Source organism: Mustela nivalis, assembly GCF_964662115.1.
Source record: "Mustela nivalis genome assembly, chromosome: 14".
NCBI lineage: Eukaryota > Metazoa > Chordata > Mammalia > Carnivora > Mustelidae > Mustela > Mustela nivalis.
The window spans coordinates 61975419-61994500 of record NC_139033.1 but is presented as its reverse complement, the minus strand read 5'-3'; the positions used below and the strand labels follow the sequence as shown (position 1 = coordinate 61994500).

Here is a 19082-nt window from a genome sequence, read left to right as displayed (position 1 = left end):
ATAAATCTTTAAAAAATAATAATAATAGTTGCAGAAATGAACCCAGAATGTCCACAGGGCTAAAGGACACTGTGGACCCATGTAGGCCCATCGTGAGCCCTTAGGCAGGAGACAGACAAACTCTTGCCTGTATAAAAGATTCCAGCAGCGGTATTAGAGAGAGAGAGAGCTTGATGAGGAACTGTATAATTTCAAAAATAATAATAATAAAGAACTATTACTTATTAAATCATCTTCTTTTGTATAGAAAAAAAATTGTCAAGTCACCCAAATTCACCACACTGATATGAAGGAAATAATACCAAAATCTACAGGGCTTTCCCCCAGTTCCCAGAGGAGCAGTTATGGATTTAGTTGATGGATTCAACTTTGGAGTCGCTTGGGAATTTATAAGCTTCCCCTTAATAACAGCAAATTTAAATTCCGGTAGCCATAGTGACAGGTTATTACAGTCCTATCTAAAATTTGGGAGGCAACCCACAAAGCAAGGCCCTAAGGTAAAAGAAAAATACTTTTTCGTGAACAAGTATTCAGTATATATTCAAAAATACATTTAAGATTTTATTTAGCCTTATCAAAATAATGTTCATTCCTTTTTTTTTTTTTTTAAGATTTTATTTATTTATTTGAAAGACGGAGATCACAAGTAGGCAGAGAGGCAGGCAGAGAGAGAGAGAGAGGGAAGCAGGCTTCCTGCGGAGCAGGGAGCCCGATGCGGGGCTCGATCCCAGGACCCTGAGATCATGACCCAAGCCAAAGGCAGCAGCCCAAACCACTGAGCCACCCAGGCGCCCCTGTTCATTCCTTTTTAATAAGGAAAACAATATATTAGTAGAGCGCAAAGACTGATTATGATACAGTAATATAAGTCATGCCAAGAGAAGAAAATGTACTACAATTATATATAGATAGAACTAGATCTGGAAAAAAAAAAAGTGGGGTTTAATTCTGATTGGAGGTAGAGCTACCATGACACATACTAGTCCTTCAAGGCTACTTCAGGACACATGCAATCAGAAAATTATTTCATAAAGGAACAAAAATATGTAACATTTCCTCTTTCATTTCATACATGCACATGAACTCAGCTAACTGTATGGCTAATATATTGCAAAGCTTTATGTGCTTAAGCATCAAAGTATACCATGATGCTGGCCGAAGAGGACAGTGCACAAATATTCTGCCAAGCTAAAATATTACCCAGTAACTTACAATCCGAAAAAACTGCTCAGTTACAAATACTTTTGATAATGAATGAGAAAATAAAGGAGTGACTGATGACTAGTTATCTACCATCCTGGGACACCTCCAATATTCCCAGGACACACAACTAAAGGAAACAGTGAAACAGTATTATAAGCATGCCAGGATCCAAACTCATTATTACACTTTTGATATACTTTAAAAATGTTATCATGAAATTTCTTATCAGTTTTTTCTTTGGTTTTTCAGTAATCAAATACAAAATCAAAGTGGATTTTTTTTAAAAAAGTGAATAAGCCACACCAGAATGTATAATTAGGTTCTCAAAACTTTTTAAATTGTAACAAAGTCTCATAACCTTACCATTTATATTATTTCATAGATGATGCATCAAGAATTCTATGTGTACAATATAAGTGTGAGCTTAAAATATCAGATGTGTATATATTTATTTCTCACGTATTTGGCTACTCTCCAAAGAAACTTGACTGCTAAACTATATAAAGGGTTATTTTAATATGTCTCAATGGCATCCATGAATTAAGAAGTTAACTTTAGGCGGGGTTTAGCACTATCCCTATTATCGAAGTGGCTGCCTCCCACAGAAATATACAAACACACAATAAATAGAGGGAGCTTTGCCACACGTTCAACACACACAGTATTTATTCAGTTTTAGCAGATACATCAGTGGTACAAATCAAAGCCTATCTGAATTGTTGTTTGGCTTATATTTGAAGGTAAAATTTGTAAATTAATTTCATATGCAGCCCTCACTGGGTGGGTCACTCCCATAATCTCTAATGACATTTACAGACATTACATACAGGTTTCGGACATCTCCTATCCAACTCCAAACAAGTGGACATCATATATTACGTAATTGCTGTCCCTTTTACCTGCAAACAGGCATTGGGATTGCCATTTTGTGATCTGGTTAATAGCTACTCACCTGAAAATTATAATTGTCTTTCAAAACATCAGAGTCCAAGACTAACATATTCCTAATGCAAAGCTATTTTCACTTAGAAAGAATTTACTCCCTTTGCTTTAATACTTCTAAATCATTACGTTAAAGATTTTTAAGTTCAAAAAGAAAATATAACTACCTGCATATAAAAACTATGTACTTAAAGTTAAGCAAATATATGTTAATTCTGGTGATCATCAAAAAAAAGTAGAAGAAAAAAATACATGAAAGTAGTTGGCCTTGATGTCTTTGATAAGCATAACTGAAGATAATATACCAAACTTTATTTTTCTCAAAGTCCAGCCTATGGGTACCAGTTAGACTCCAGTTCTGGCCACAACTTGGAAAATGCAAAGTATTAACTATGAAAACTGAATGATGATTCTCTATGTCAGCAATCATAATTTATATAACTTCCTTATTACTGATTTTCGGACCTTTAGAACTTCATGAGGAAAGTGCTACTAGGTCAAAAAGCAGACTTTTGGGGAAAATGCAGCATTAAACAATGTCCCTGTGCTCGGCTACTTCCTTGGCAGAATAATGAACTGCTCTTTTCATTTCTAAAATAGATGATACGCAATCATAGTGCTCACACCTAACCGAAGACAATGAGGCCCACAGGTGCTAATTCACACACTAAAATTTTCATATCCAGTACACAGTGTCCAATAAATAAATATTAGAAGCATTAGGAACATTTTGGGATTGTATTAACACTAACAGAGAGACCATGGCATAGGTGGGTATGTCATAGCCAGTTATCAGAGGTCTACTTCTATTGGAAAGACACAGAAATCTCTGTGGCTGAGTATTTCCTCTACCCTAGAATGCAGAGCAAAGGCAATGCTTTTCAAAGCACAGATACAATATATTATTAGTATCATGTAGGATGGAATGAAATGGAAAATGGAGTACATCACCATCAACGGTAAATATATTGTCTTGTGACATATAGATGCATGGTGTGTATATATACACCCAAAAGACATTCATACACACACACACACACACACACACACACGTAAATACAGAATAATGATGTGAAATGTATTTCTGACAATGTTTCCCAGGCATAACAATTAGAAAACTAGTGCTCTAAGGGACATGAGCCTATACCCACCCAACTAGGACATCTGTGAAGTAATCACACCACAACTAGCTAAGGTCTCTAAGGCAGAATTAATGGGCAAAAGTCCTGAGATGACAGAGAGCTTCAAGATGTAAGCACAGCAGCTGAGCAGGCCTCTTCCAGGGAGCCCCATTGGAGAGGATTTGGGCTCCGTCCCCAGTGACTAAAGTCTAAAATTGTGTTACCTCCTCTGGGGGCGCAGAGAGCTATATTGCTGCCAATACTTTCCAAGGTGGAATTTGACTGTGAGAGCAAGCACTCCTCCAGAAGAGTGAAAAGAACTAAATTTCGATGGGAAGCTGAGACTTCAGTAATCCCAAATTTAGATGAGCTCCCTTCAAGAGTTAATTAAAAATTTACCTTCAGACACATACATGGGCACACACATTCATCCATTCAATGCAATCTTTTTATTTCTAAAACGGCTCTTTACACCATTTCCTTAGCTAACCAGACATACAACCAAAAGCAAAACAAAACAAAACAAAAACCAGTTCCAGAATTCTGAGACAGGAAATGTAATTTTTGGACCAATGAATACCACCTAATTTGTCAGCAGAATACCTATGCAAATTAGCTCAAATAAGATATTCTGAGTTCTACAGTATTTGACAGTGATAATTTCAAGTTTCTTCTGCCTTTTCCACAGATCTACTATTATGTAATCAACTTTTTTTTCCCCCAAAAAATACTAAAATATATCTTTTCTGTTAGGGATTTGCTATCCATTGACTATTTGTGGCTACCCAAAATTCTTATGTTGAAACGTATTCCCTGATACCTGGCATTTGGAGGTGGGGCTTATATGCAGTGATTAGGTCATGAGGGGGGAGCCCCCACAAGGGGATTGGTATCCTCATATTAAAAAAAAAAAGAAAAAAAAAAGGTGGGCTCCTTCAACCCTTCCACCTTGTGAGGATAGAGTTGATACGACGGCTGTCTACACACCAGGAAGTTGGCCTTCACCCAATCAGCCACCTTTGGATTTCCCAGCCTCCACAAGAGCGAGAAATAAATTTCTGTTGTTTATGAGTCATTCAGTCTATGGTATTCTCTTGCCACATCCTGAATGCACTAAAGGAAGAAAAAAAAATTCTGAGTGAATTTTCTGTCACTTTTTAAAAATCTAACACTCTGAACAGTTTTTGTATCCCTACTTTGTAAGAAAAGAGGCCACAGGAGCAAAAAACGATCATAGCAAGGCCCCAATGCAAGCACACTGCAGGTTTTTAATGTCAACACCTCCCTTCCCACCTAGACAAGTTACAGGAACACTTTGATAGAATCTTCGCATAGCAACATCTCTCACTGCCATGGTGATTTTCTATTAAGATCTGACCTAGAAAAAAACCTTAATTTTTCTTTCTGCTCCATCTTACAATATATTCTTAGAAGAAAATCAAAATATTAGGGAAGACATTTAGAAAAAATTGGTCCATTTGAGAGAGAGAAAAATTAAGGAGAAAGAAGAAATTGTTCCCAAAGCAGTTTTGTGTAGCCTAAATGGTGTGATCGTACGGCCTAGTTACAATTTCCTTTTAACCAAACACTTCCCACCAATTCACAAACTATTACCCAATTTCCACCTTTCTAAGTTACTGAGAACTTTACTTTCCTTTTAATTTCCATATTATTCCATGCAATAGATGATACTCTCCTTGACCTCATTTCCTATTTCTCAGTAAACCACCAAACTGTTGTTCACACACATTCATTCACTTAGTCTCCCAACTAATGTCTCGAAAGATTTGTAAGGCATTGTGCCAGGAACTGGGGATACTGGATAAATAAGTGACACAGTCCCCACCTCATAGCAATGACCATTATGTCAGGCCCATGGCAGAAAAGCACAGACCCCTGATCAAAGCAACTCCTTTCGTTTCCTTACCTTGATAGTCCCCCTTTCTGGCCACAGCCACGTAGATGAGCTTCTTGTTTCCCAGAAGTTATGAAGTCTGTGCTCCCATCCTGACTGAGACCTTCAGCAAAACCCACTATCAGCTAGGATGCAACTCCCTTCCCATAACAGAAAGCTCATCTCATGCTGCCTTACACAATTGATGGGGCTTATCAGCTAACATGACCAGAAATCCAAGAATAGGAAAAACTCTGGATCATATTAATTCAGCTGTTCAGTAACTGTATCAAGGCCGAGGTTTCTTTCCTTCTCTCCACTCTGCCAGGAAGCAGATGGCAGCAAGAGCTCTTGACATGATCTGCTTCCTTGTCCCCATCCAGGGAGGGTGAGAACCGTGGAGGTAAAGTGACAGATGGAGGGGGCAGGTGACATGAGGGGGCAAAAGATCTAGACACAAGTTGAGAGGGAAGAATATTTCTTTCCTTAAACTTGAGCTCACTGTTTAAGCGTTCCACCGTGGTCAGAGGAAGAGACTATGACATCTCTTCCCTAGAACCAGAGGCGGACTAACCGTGTGGGGTTGCCAGGAGTAGATACCCAAAGAATAACCGAGGAAGAACTCTCGGGGGGAGGCCACCATGATGTCTATCACAAAACTGACTTCACACAAGACATGAGTCACCTACTGTTTGCAACCTTTAGAGTCAGCTTCATCCATAACTGTCCTCTGCATGATTTCTAATTCTCCTAACTCTCCTTCCCAGCTCTAGAAGCCTCCTACCTCATCAGCCAACTCAATCCCATCCTCTGGCACTTGAGGGCCCTCAGGACTTGGTCCCATCAATCTGCAATTTGGGGAAGTAATCTCCAGTAAAAATCTTCTTCCCATGTCAATCTGATCTCACACACATACTCCTTATCCATCTCTCTTCCTCTACCTAAACTTCCACTCTCGAAAGTATAGCTCATTTGCCTCTCCATGAAGTCATCCCTACAGATCTGGTCCCTTACTGATCTACATTTTCAGGCACACCCTATGGAGACAGCCTGGTCTATCAGGAAGAGCACAGGAATGGAAATCATATAGACCTGGGGTTAATTCTTGGTACCACCACTTGCTAATAGTATGCCTTGGGTAAATCCTGTTAAAATTGCTTACTTCTGAATTTCCCTACCTGCAACACTGGGTCACTGTTGCCAGGCCATTTTCTCAAGAACCTGGTGCATAAAGTCACTTGATAAATTAAAAAAAAAAAATCTATTAATATTAATGAATCATGAGATCTCCTGCGTGTACGCAGTCTTCTGGTTCTGGTTTTCATTCATGTTCTCCTATACCAGGTCTTCGCTTAATAATCTGTGGCAAACAAGAGCATCATCTCTCTATCTATTCCTAGCTAACAGCCAGCCACTGGGTCTGGCAAAACCAGGATACTGCATCCTGGGGGCCACATTTGTCTTCTATCCTCTTCCATAGAAATGAATTCCTATTTCTTAAGTAGAAAACATTCACGGCATAAGAGTATTCAGGGTAGGACGCTGAGTCCAACAATGGAAGAAAAAATGTAGAACTCTGGGTGCACTTACTAATACCTTAAGGAAACTGAGCAAGGTTTTGTGATCATTCTTGGGAAAAGAAAAATGGTAAAATGAACAGGCACTGGCAACATGGATTTTAAAACACCAAACAAGCAACAGAGTACTGGCCAGTGGGGGAGGGGAAGTTGAAGGTGCATGAAATGCCTTGTCAGAACCACCCTTTCTGAGAAGCACTAACCTCGAAGGGCTGGAGGGGAAGGACTGTATAATTGACAGAAATCAGAAGAAAATATCCAGACCACATTCAGCCACTTATTAATCTTGTGATTTTAAGTGAATCACTTCACCTCTGTGAACTCAGTTTTATTATGTGAAAATAAAATTGTCCCCCGCCACACCCCCTCACCGCACCCCCTTGTCCTACTTGACTCAAGAGTTTGCAGCAGCTAAATAAAATTTATTCAATTTCTGAAGAAGTAGAAAGGGCTATGCAAATGTAACACATTTATTAAAAAAACAATCTGAATGCCGAAGGTAAAGACGATCCTCACAAATCTCTATAGAACACTGATGAAATGTCCACATTGAACCCACTAGCATCATATATGAATAACCAGCAAAACAAAGGATGCATCTGTTCTTAATTGTCCAGTTTATTTAAACAGCTGCCTGGAAGATGATAAATTACAATTATTATTTGAGACGCGTTAAACAATTAGGATGTTTCAATGGAAGACTACCAAACCTCTGACAACGGGGCAATAATATGGCCTGAGAATTCAGCCTATCTGCTAATTTGCTAATCATTAATGGAGTGACAATACCCTACTCGGGTTTTATCAGTTTGAGTAGTTAGTGTGAGATTACCTCATAAGGGACCATTTTCCTACAACATAAATGCAACAAGATGCTTTACTAACTGTCTTCGGCATCAATAGAATAGATGACAAGTCAACAAAAGATGCCATCGCAGATCTAAGTGACTGAACTGAAGGAATAATTACATAGATACATAATTTGAAAATCTGCAGGATTTAATTTCACAAAGGAATTAGGAGAACAAATATTCAGTACTGTTGGAGATTTTTCTCTGATTATTTCATTAAGGTGGTCCATTCTTTTTGGCCTTGAAAACCACACAGATTCTACAGAGAAATATTTATAATTTAATGATTCCCATAGATTGAGACTATTTTCCCCACCACCACAACTAAGAAGTGTTAGCTGGGCACTGACATTTTCCGAGGTGATGTACGCTGACTTCCTTGCACACGCCAAAAAACAAGTATTTGCTCAATCAATGTACAGAGCACAAAGACATGCCAGGCTCTGAAAATTTACATATTAACATTTCCTTAAATTCATAATGCCTGCTAATCTGGAGCAGTTAATTTAAAGTTAATTTCTGAAATAAAAGACAAAATAATAATGAACTGACCCTTCTTTGTAGGGCTTTAAAATGTAATTCAAGGGGCTCCTGGGTGGCTCAGTCAGTGGAAGGTCTGCCTTTGGCTCAGGTCATGATCTCAGGGTCCTGGGAAGGAGCCCTGTGTCTGGCTCCCTGCTCAGTGGGGAGTTCACTTCTCCCTACCACTTCCCTTCATACAGACTCTCTCTCTCCCTCTTTCTCAAATAAGTAAATCAAATCTTAAAGAAAATAAAATGTAATTCAACATTCTGCTAAGTAAAGTCAAATGCCAATATGGAAGGATAACATCAGGAAGGCCTGCTGATGTCAGAGGAAAATCAAATGCAATATATCGGTGCTTCCCCTCTGGACAGATACACCTTTAGTTATACCATAATATCAGCAAGTAAATGAAGCAGCCAAGAGAGGAGGAGATTTCACTAGGAATTAACTGGAGGTAGAACCTATGAGCCACTTTCTTTGCCATGTTTTTTTTTTTAACCAGGTAAGTACAGAATTAATAGTCTATTTATTCACACTTAAACTAGAATTTACTAGCCTCTTTACTTGAGCATCTGGTGAAATAAATATCAAGATATTTAAAAACAAACAAAAATGGAATAATAGTATATATAGTTATGTTACTTTTTTTAAAGATTTTATTTATTTATTTGATAGAGAGCTAGAAAGACAGAGTGCACAAGTAGGCAGAGTAGCAGGCAGAGAGAGAGGGAGAAGCAGGCTCTCCAATGAGGAGGGAGCCCAATGTGGGGCTCGATCCCAGGACCCTGGGATCATGACTTGAGCCAAAGGCAGACACTTAACAACTGAGCCACCTAGGCACCCCATATAGATACGTTCTGATCAAACATTAACATGAGCAAAGGTTTCACCAATGTCTATTTTAAACGCAAGTAGTATTTATCCAGGAACAGAAAGCAGGCTTCTATATTAAAAAAAGAAAAAAGAAAAGAAAAAAGACAAAAAATGAGGAGGTAATATACAACCTCCAAAGTATATCTCTAAAAATCCATCTGATCTGTGTTTCTGTCATGGAAATACAAGCTAAATCCAACTATGTCTGTTTGGTGGAAAACCATTTTTATTAGAATCGCCTGGAGTTCACTTGTAATAACATGTGTTCTTAGAACTAAGACCTTAGACCTAAGACTTAGGACTAAGACCTTAAAATCTGGGGTAAGCCTTGGAATCTGAATTTTAATAAGCTCCCCCCAGGGCAACTCTCAAGCACCCCCAAAATCTGAAAGCCAATGACACTGGCTTTAAAAAAAAGTTAAAACAAGAGAATGTTGTTAGAGTTATTGCCTGCACTTTTTAATATGGACACTAGGAACAAAAGTTAAACTCGAAGTAATAAAAGCATATAAATAATACAGAACCATGCAACAGTCAATTTAATAGACAGTGGATTAAAGTCTGATGAGTTCTTTTGATAAAGGGATACCCTCTCATACTACTGGAAATCTCCAAATGAGGTGAAATGACACACTGTCTCAAAGACCCATCTGCTCCTATGGGGGGACACTGGGAACGCAGGACCTGGAGTAAGAACACACACCTTCGAAAGAGGCTTCATTCTCAGTTTCATTCTTGATACAACTCAGATTATGAATATTAGCATCGAAGATGATTCCAGGGGTGCCAGGGTGGCTCCATCGGTTAAGTGCCTGCCTTCAGCTCAGATCATGATCCCAGGGTCCTGGGATCGAACCCCACATCAGGCTTCTTGCCCAGTGGAGAGACTGTTTCTCCCTCTCCCTCTGCCTGCCACTTTGCCTACTTGTGCTCTCTCTCTATCTCTATGTCAAATAAATAAATACATAAATAAATCTTTAAAAAAAAAAGATGATTCCATTTGGAAAAAACCCCTAAAAGACGTTTTCTCCCCCAAAACAACAGGAAAGTAAAGAATCCATAAAAGGAACCTCATCCACTGGAAGAAGAAGTAATAATAGATCAAGGGACAGTGACCTTCCCTTTGAAGTGAACAAATCCCAACCCAGTGTGATCTATAAAAGATTCAAGAAGGAACAACTGAAGAAAGAAACCTGAAACTCCTACCGAGACATGATTCAAAACACCAAGTTACCCCCAATAGTGCTCAATTTGCAAATGTTATGGATTTGCCATAATGGGCTCACCATTCAGTTTAGGATTCAGTTTAGGGGACAACCATTTACTGATACAACAGTCCTCAAGAAGAAGCCGGAGACTTTGTAACAACTTAGATGTGCTTTAAAAGAGGTATGCATTCTTGAAAATAGATTATTCTTTACTCTTTGTTAAAGTTAGTGAAATTCACTTTTCAGCAGGAATCTGAAACAGTAGTAACTGGGGCAATCTAAATCCCTTGTTATTTATACCTTCAAATATCTACAATAGGCCTTTTCTCCATTGCCTGATGTTAAGAAGTCTTATTTAAGAAAATCATAGGCCATGAGCTGAAAAATACTCAACATATCTCTTGAAGTTGCTGCAGGCTGAAACTCATCAACCGCTTTTTGGTCATTTAACAGTTTCAAGTGTGTGTGTGTGTGTGTGTGTGTGGTTTACGCCATCGATTTGGCAGCATATGTCATCCAAAACCTGTAGATGTTATCGTACACCCTTTGTTCAAATGAGGATTTAAAGTAAGTACTGGCATTGATTTCTGAGGCTACTATGTGTTTGGGTTGCCAGTGGGGTCTCCAGATGATGTTGAAACGAGGGCTTTTTTTGAAACAAGAATCAACTTACAGGTCTAACATTTGAGTTTAAAAATCAATTTTACAAGTGCAAGATGGTAAGCAGTTCATCTGAAAAACACCCAGGAGTTTTAGTTAACCACAGTCTTCACAGGAGCCAACAAAATCATGCAGCGGGAAACAATGCCGAGTCCACCTTGGGCAGCGCTGGATGGGCCGCGTCCACATCAAAGGCAAGAAGGCCTCTGCAGCGTGGGCAGGATACAGAAGGTAGGAGTTCAGAGGTGGAGGGAACCTCGGTTTCCTCTACTGAAAAGCAGGCGTAGACCAGAATGCTCAAATACCACTGAGGAAACTACATGAAACCACGTGATGTTCAGCCTGGGGCAGACAAGATTTAAGGAGCAAAGGTGACCGTGTTCAGGTACGTGAAGGATCTCTACAGGGTAGGTTGCTACCACAGGGGTCCCGCCTATCTTGTTAACCACCCCTGCCTGCTCCTTGAAAAAGGCCTGACATCTGACAAATGTTCACAAATACTCATTGAATGAAAAATGATGAAATGAATGACCTCAGAGTGTAAGAGAACATACGTGCTGTTCTGTGTGGTACCAAAAAATGAGACAGGCAAGAGTGGGTAAAAATCTGAGGAACATATGCTCCAGTTAAACTTTTTAAGAAACCACTTTTTAACAGTTAGAGCTCTCCAAAGACGGAGCAGACTTTGTAAGGGAGTGATCTCCTCCTCATTTGGGGGGGAGGGAGCAGCAGTGGTATTCTTGCAGAAACTGGATAACCATCTGTCAAGGATGCTACAGCAATGAAAACACTGTTTACATCATCGAACACCACAAGGGTTTCATTTTTATCCTATCTGCCATTTCTGTAGAGCAAACCTTCTGCTGACATGAAATCATCAAGCTGGAATGAAGGATTTTAAACCATTTTAGGAGTGACTCAACAAAAATGTGTTAGAGTGGTTCCCAAATGCAGGTACATAAAAACATCTGTGGAGCTTGTCATAAATACAGGTTTCTACGTCCCACTTGATCTCCTTTCTCTAGTCTACTCCGTGACATTGTCTTAGCAATTAGCTCCTCTGTTCATCACCAGCCCCCTTATTGGAATATGTGCCCCATCATCATATAAACGTGTCACTCCCCTCTTTAAAAAATATCCTCGATTAACCCCACATCTCTCTCCAACCATCACCTAACTTCTCTTCTTCCTGTTAAAGGAAAACTCCATCTGCATCCAGCTTCCCTCCTCCACCTGACAGTTGAACACACCCAAATAGAAGACACCAGTTACTCCATGTCACGGAATCAATGGTGAATTTCCAGTTCTCATCTGAGTTCATCCTTCACAGTAGCACCTGGCACAGATGATCGTGCCCTCCCACATTTCCTCACATGCCTTCGAAGACACCACACCTTACTGATTTTTATCCTACTTCCCTGGTCACTCTTTCTCAGTCTCCACTCCTCCTCTTAATCCTGACTTCCTAACACTAGAGTGCTCAAATTCTTGATTCAAAACCATTTATTTACTTTCTCCTTGGTTTTCTCCTCCTCTCACTGGGCTGACTTCAGCCTGAGTATTGGCTCTACTTAACTGTTTATACACTTAGTACTTCCCATTCTGCAGCCCAGTTTACTTCACTGAACCCCAAACCTTCATTCAAATGTCCCTTTGACATCTCTGATATTCTTCTCCACATAGTCACACCAAGTTCCTGATTTCCACACAACAGTGACTAACATCCTTCCCAGGGTTCAGACAAAATTATCAGAGTCATTCTTGACTTCTGTTTATACACTATCCACTCAAGCCATCAAATCCTGTCAGCTCTACTGTCAAAAGAGATTCAGAGAATAAACTAGGACTTCTATCTCACACCACACACAAAAATTAACTCAAAATGGGTCTATGGCTTACATATAAGAGCTAAAACCATAAAACTCTTTGAAGAAAACAACAGAGAAATCTTTATGAGCTTGGATTCTGCAATGGATTCTTAAGATAGGACACCAAACACAAGAGCAACAAGATAAAAAAAATAGGTGAACTGGACCTCATTAAAGTTAAAAAACTTTTGTGACTAAATGGACATTGCCAAGAAGGTGAAAAGACAACCTAGAAACTGGGAAAAAAATGTTTGCTAATCATGTATCTATTAAGGGTCTAGTATCCAGAATATATAAGGAACTCTGACAACAGAATACAAAAAAAAAGAAAAAAAAATTCTAATTTAAAAATGGGCAAAGGACTTGAACAGACATTTCTCCAGAGGAGACACAAATGACACATATGAAAAGATACTCAATATCAGCACTCATTAGGGAAATGTAAATCAAAACCACAAAGTGGTACCATTTTGTAGCCAGTAGGATGGCTACCATCAAAACAAGTTTTAGTGAGGAATGGAGAAAGGGAATCCTTGTATATTGCCACTGGGCATGCAAAATGGTCCAGGTGCTGTGCAAAACAGTTTGGTAGTTCCTCAAAGAGTTAGATTCAGAATTACCATATGACCCCTCAATTCCACTCCCAGGTATATACAAAAGAAATGAAAAACAAGTACTCGAAAAGTCTACGTATACTACATGTTCATACCAGCTGTATTCTCAACAGCCAAGAGGTGAAAATATCCCAAATGTCCATCAACCAATGAATGAATAGTTTATAGACAAATTGCAAACCATATACATATTTACATACATACAATGGAGTACTAGTTGGCCATGATAAGGAATGAGGTACTGACACAGACTACAATGGGATGAACCACCTAAACATGACTCTGAGTGAAAGAAACGAGATAAAAAAGGTTTATGGGACTGGGTGGAGGAGGAAGATTTGGGAGAAAATGCTTAATGGATAAGGGGTTTTGCTTTTAAGTGATGAAAATGATTCAAAATGATTTGAAACTAGACAGAGGTGGTGGCTGTAAAACAATGAAATGTATAATCCATTGAATGTTTCCCTCTAAAATGGTTAAGTTTATGCTATGTGAATTTCACATCAATAACTTATTTTTTTTTAAATATTCACAATCCAACCTCTTCTCCTACCTCTGTTGCTTTCTTCCAAGCCACCATCTTCTCTCACCAACATTATCACTAGTCTCCTGAGTGGTCTCAACATCCCCTCTTATCTCCTTTGTTTTGTCTCAACACAACAGCCAGAATGATGCTATTTTATCAGTCAGTCATGTTTTTCCTCTGCTGAAGGCCCTCTAATAGCTTTTTACCTCCTCACAGTAAAACCCAAAGTCCTTACAGTGGTCTACAAGGCCCCACACAGTGTGGCCCATTACTGCTCTAACATCATCTGACCTCATCCCTGACTACTCTGCCCCTTCTTCTAGATCCCACATCATCTGACCTCATCCCTGACTACTCTGCCCCTTCTTCTAGATCCTACCACGGTCCTTGCTGCTCTTCCAGCATTCCAAACACACGTCTGCCTCAGGGCCCTTGTGCTTGATGTTTACTCTATTTTGAATGCTCCTCCCCTAAATATGTATGGTTCTTGGACCATCTCCTCCAACATGGGTTCTTACTCAAATATCTCCTATGCAACAATGTTCCCCGAAGCATCCTATTTAAACTGCAAAATGACACATTCTCCCTATTTCTCTTCTCTGCATTATTTTTCTGCACATTTTTTTCTGCATGTTTTCTGCACTTATAGCATCTGACATACAGTAAATTTCACGTGTTTACTATGGCTTTCCTCTATTCTCTACTAGACCTTTACTAGAGAATCCAAGGGACATTGAGAAAGGGCCTCTGTGGATCTTAGAAGGTCAGATTTTAAACCACTTGGGTGCCTGCTTGCTAATATGTCTGCCTATATGAACAGTGACTTACTTTCTTTAACACAGACCTGGTTGCAAGCTTGTGAAAGCAGGCCTCAGCTACTCCAAATCACTGAAGGCTATAAATAACTCTAAAATGACCAAAAAAAAAAAAAAAAAAGTGACCACTCGAACTGCCTTATCTTGGTTTGCAGCAATGCACTAAGAAAGATGGACCTAAAATACATCAAAAGGGATACAAAAAATTCCCAGTTTTAAATAAAGTCTAAATGAGATGATGAAAACAAGGATGATATTTCTTAGTTATTATGTTGATCTTATTACATACTTAATTGCTCTTAAAAAGAAAAAAAAAAAAAAACACACAACAAAATACTGTCATGCAGTATTAAAACAAGGTCTCCACCCCTGAGAATTCACAGGGCTGCATTTCATTTGTAACTCCTTAGAGCTTATCATAATATCCAAGATAACAATCTCAGTACCTAGTGCCTTTTCCCACAATCATTGGAAATCAATTAAGTTCAAGTCACTAGCTAACTTTATAAATACGATGTTTATAAACCTACCTTCCAAATATTTAAAAACATTTACACATTCAGTACCCAAAAAAAAAAAGTCAGATTTAAAAAAAAAAAGAACAGAAAAGAAAGCCAAGGTTTTCACAACAATTCCATACAAGCCTCGAACACAGCGAGCTACTTAAAATAAGGATGGCTTTCCAATTCACATACACAAGAGTACTCATTAAAAAAGTAGTGCAGGGAGACAAACCATAAGAAACTCTTAATCTCAGGAAAAAAATTGAGGGTCACTGGGGGTGGGTGGGGCGGGGGAGGGAGAGGGTGGTGGGGTGATGGATAGTGGGGAGGAAACGTACAATGTGGAGTGCTGTGAATTGTGTAAGACTGATGATTCACAGACCTATACCCCTGAAGCAAATAATACATTATATGTTAATAAAAAAAATGTTTTAGAAGTAGTGCAGTTGTGAAGTCCTGCTAAACTGATAAAAAATATTTTCGTACTCTCCTCTCAAGATACCGTACACTACAGCTTCCCCAGAGCTTCTTAATGCAGACAAGCCTCAATCAGTAAGTAAACTAATCTAAATCAAATTCCCTCCAGTTGAAAATAATCATCAAGTCCTGCCCAGAGTTGAGTATAAATGGATTACTGAAAATATTCTTGGTAATTGCAGGTTGCTATTTATGTTGACCAGAGTTGGAGGAGTTTACTTAGTGAAATGTCTAAGCACGTAGACCACCAATGTGCAACACGCAGGAAAATCACTCTTGACATCCACACGCAAAACAGCCTGGATGCTCTTTGCAATGTCACGGTGTGGCTGTGATTTCATAGTGTCAGAGACACTGCTGGTGGCAAAATGAAAATTTAGGATTGCAGTGATTTTATTTTCAGGTAAGATGCTACCATGAGAGATTTTTCTAGTTCAGCAGAGTAGAAGTTAAATACTAAAGACTAAATATTACTTTGCAGAGCCCTAAATTTTGCTACTTGTAAACAAGTAGGCACAAAATACGAATGGTGAGAGTAATTGAAATGTCTTTTTTAATTACAGAGAGCTCTGGTTGCTCCATAGTCACCAATTCCCAAATATGTCTTGTGGCACACAAGTCATGGTGTGAGGTGGGAATAAGGAAGACCAGCTCTAAGATGAACTTGTCACAAGACACCTGGCCAGTTAGGCTAGCTTTCACTAGCTCTCACTCTTCCCTGGATTATACCATAATGTTTTGTTTTGTTCTTTAATCATCGCTGTCATCGGGATTAAATTAGGAATCAGAAAACCTGGTTTCTAACTCCAGATCTGCAGCTAACCATCTAAAGAGCTGTATAATCACAGGAAAAGCCTATACTCTCACTCTGAGCTCCAGTCTGCTCATCTGTAAAATGAGGGGGGTGGTAATAAATGCTTTTAAAACAGAACAGACAAATGCAAGGTAAAAAGGAGTACCTCAACATATTACAGTTGATCCTAACTTATAAAGGCAAAGGCAGAGAATACCACAGGAGGAAAAAGGAATGTTTTTCACTCCAGGGAGAAGAGGAAAATGAAAAATATTATAGAATTAAATGGTCGTGAGGATGTAGAAAAGAACTAACATACGTTTAGCCTTGGAAGGAAGTGTCCCACAAAAATGTAAAAAAAAAAAAAAAAAAATACTGTCAATAGTCTATGTTCCCTTTGGCCTAGTAATTCTGCTTTTCAGTATACATCCCCCTAAAAAATATCCCTGAAGAAAAATCAAAGTTCTCTAAAAAAGCATCTCCATAGCAGCACTCTATGTAAGAGAGAAAAATTGGGAACAACCTGGAAGTACAAAAATAGAGGCCCAGTTAAACAAAATCTGGCTTTGCTAACAAAATGGAACGAAGGTCTACATGGCCACTTTTTAATACTGAACTATTCTCAGAAGAGTGGAAATATTCAACACACTATCACACGAAATGTAAAGGCAGATCACAAAATACATTTGTCTTCTTTATGATTTTATAGAAGACATACCGATGACAACCGGAAGAGAAACTGGAGGGTTGGAACTAGCTCACTGGGTTCATTCTTCCTATGAAATTCATCACAGCAGCAAAGCACAAAAAGTGTGTGGGAGGAAAGGATGCTCTCCACACTCCAGCCCAGCTTTGACATTTTTCTGTTTCTTCCACATAGTGCTTCACTAACGTGACCAATACCAACTGGATATCCATCTAATGCTTATTGCATTCCAATCACTTTTCACAAAGATTATGGTGTTTTATTGTTCGATAAATAATCATCATGCATGACACCTCTAAAACAAAATGTCAGAGTTCGGAGCAAAGACTAGTGCACCAGGGGTGTATCCTATGAAACCATACTATACATATGACTGTATGCCCCTCTTCCCAAATGTCATCAGTGAGAAATCAGAGGAAGCATCAAGAGTCAGGAGCTATGATTTCAGGAGGCTTTCAGACTCTACTGTAAACTTTAATACAGTAGGGCTTACCATGAGGCAAATGCTTTAGAGGACTCTAATACATATCTTATGTCCAATTACTTCTTTCCTTAAACATCATAAATCACAAAACTTGACAAAAGGTAGGCCTACATAGTACATAGTACGTACAAGGTAAATGAACTTACAGCAGTGCCCAGAATTCATGAACACAGTCCTGGCATTGTCTTTGGGTTCAGTGTATAGATAGATGTACTAAGAACTCCAGAAAGATATAACAGGTAAAAACGTAGACTCCTTTTAAAAAACAATTCTCCAAAGGAAACACAACTGGGGACAACGCTCTTGTAAAAAATGGATTTTTCTCAAAAGCCTGTGTGAGTCTTCTTCCTCACCCCAAAACATCTTTTTCTACTGACCAATATTTTGAACTTTATGCTTTAAGCTCTCAGATGCTGGTGACCTTTCACATATTCTATGAATGATAAAGAGAAAAGTAATGGTGTGGCATGAGAGAAATAGTTTGAAAAGAAAAAAAACAAAAAACAAAAAAAACGCTTAAGGATAAAGAAGGTAACAACTGGCCATACCGAAGCATGTAATTTCTGTTGGATATACTTCTCCCAATGATGGCGAGAGCACAAAGTCAAAAGTAGTTTCGACCTTTCACATTTACAACTCAAGCAAAATCCCAGCGTCTAGGTTATACTAAAAACACCCTGGCAAGCCACTATGCCCAATTTCTACTCTTACCGGCATTACCTAATAGTCAGAAAACAAGTTTTCATTTGCAAAACCATCCAACGTGCCCATGTACTTCATCTTAAATCCATGGTGTCTAATGACAGACTGTGTGTTGATCTGTAACCAGCAAATTTCAACAAGGTTTTAGGAAAAGAGACTGAGAGAAAGATTTATCCATTTAAAAATGAATCTCAGAAATAAATGGCAAAAATGCAACAATTCCACTGACATTTTTTTTCCTCTAAGTTATTCTAGAAAAGCATCATTGATGCATTTTTTTCAGTATTCAAATAATATTTACTGGTCACATCGGTCCTAGGACATCATATAATAATTCACAGATTTAAAGAAAATGACAACCGTGCAGAAGAACTCCAAGACTCAAAATCTACATTTGTGATTTGATTTGAATTAAACCTTTATCATGTCAACCATCACCCACTAGATGAGCAATTCAGTGTGGAGAGAGACTAATTTAACATTTACTCATTAAAATACCATGTAATAAGGCAAGGATAGAAAGGTGTCTTAAAAAAAAAATCAACTACAGAAAGAATACATAGGTGTAAGCAAATCACAATTAGAATAGAAATGGAGATAAAATGATAATCTTGCACTAAAGAACCTTCATAGCTAAGAGGCCATTTACATTTCAAAGTCCTCTGTCTATGGTCTTCTTAAGTATTATACCACTAAGGTTTGTCAGTGTTGCAGGGACACATTAAGGCTGTGTGGTAGAG

The 19082-nt window shown here is 38.6% G+C and overlaps 1 protein-coding gene across 1 annotated transcript in view; it reads right to left on the bottom strand.

The window, feature by feature from the left end:
- The window catches only part of CDH2 (cadherin 2), a 212257-nt gene that overhangs the window by 163261 nt on the left and 29914 nt on the right, over positions 1-19082 (bottom strand). The window lies entirely within an intron of this gene.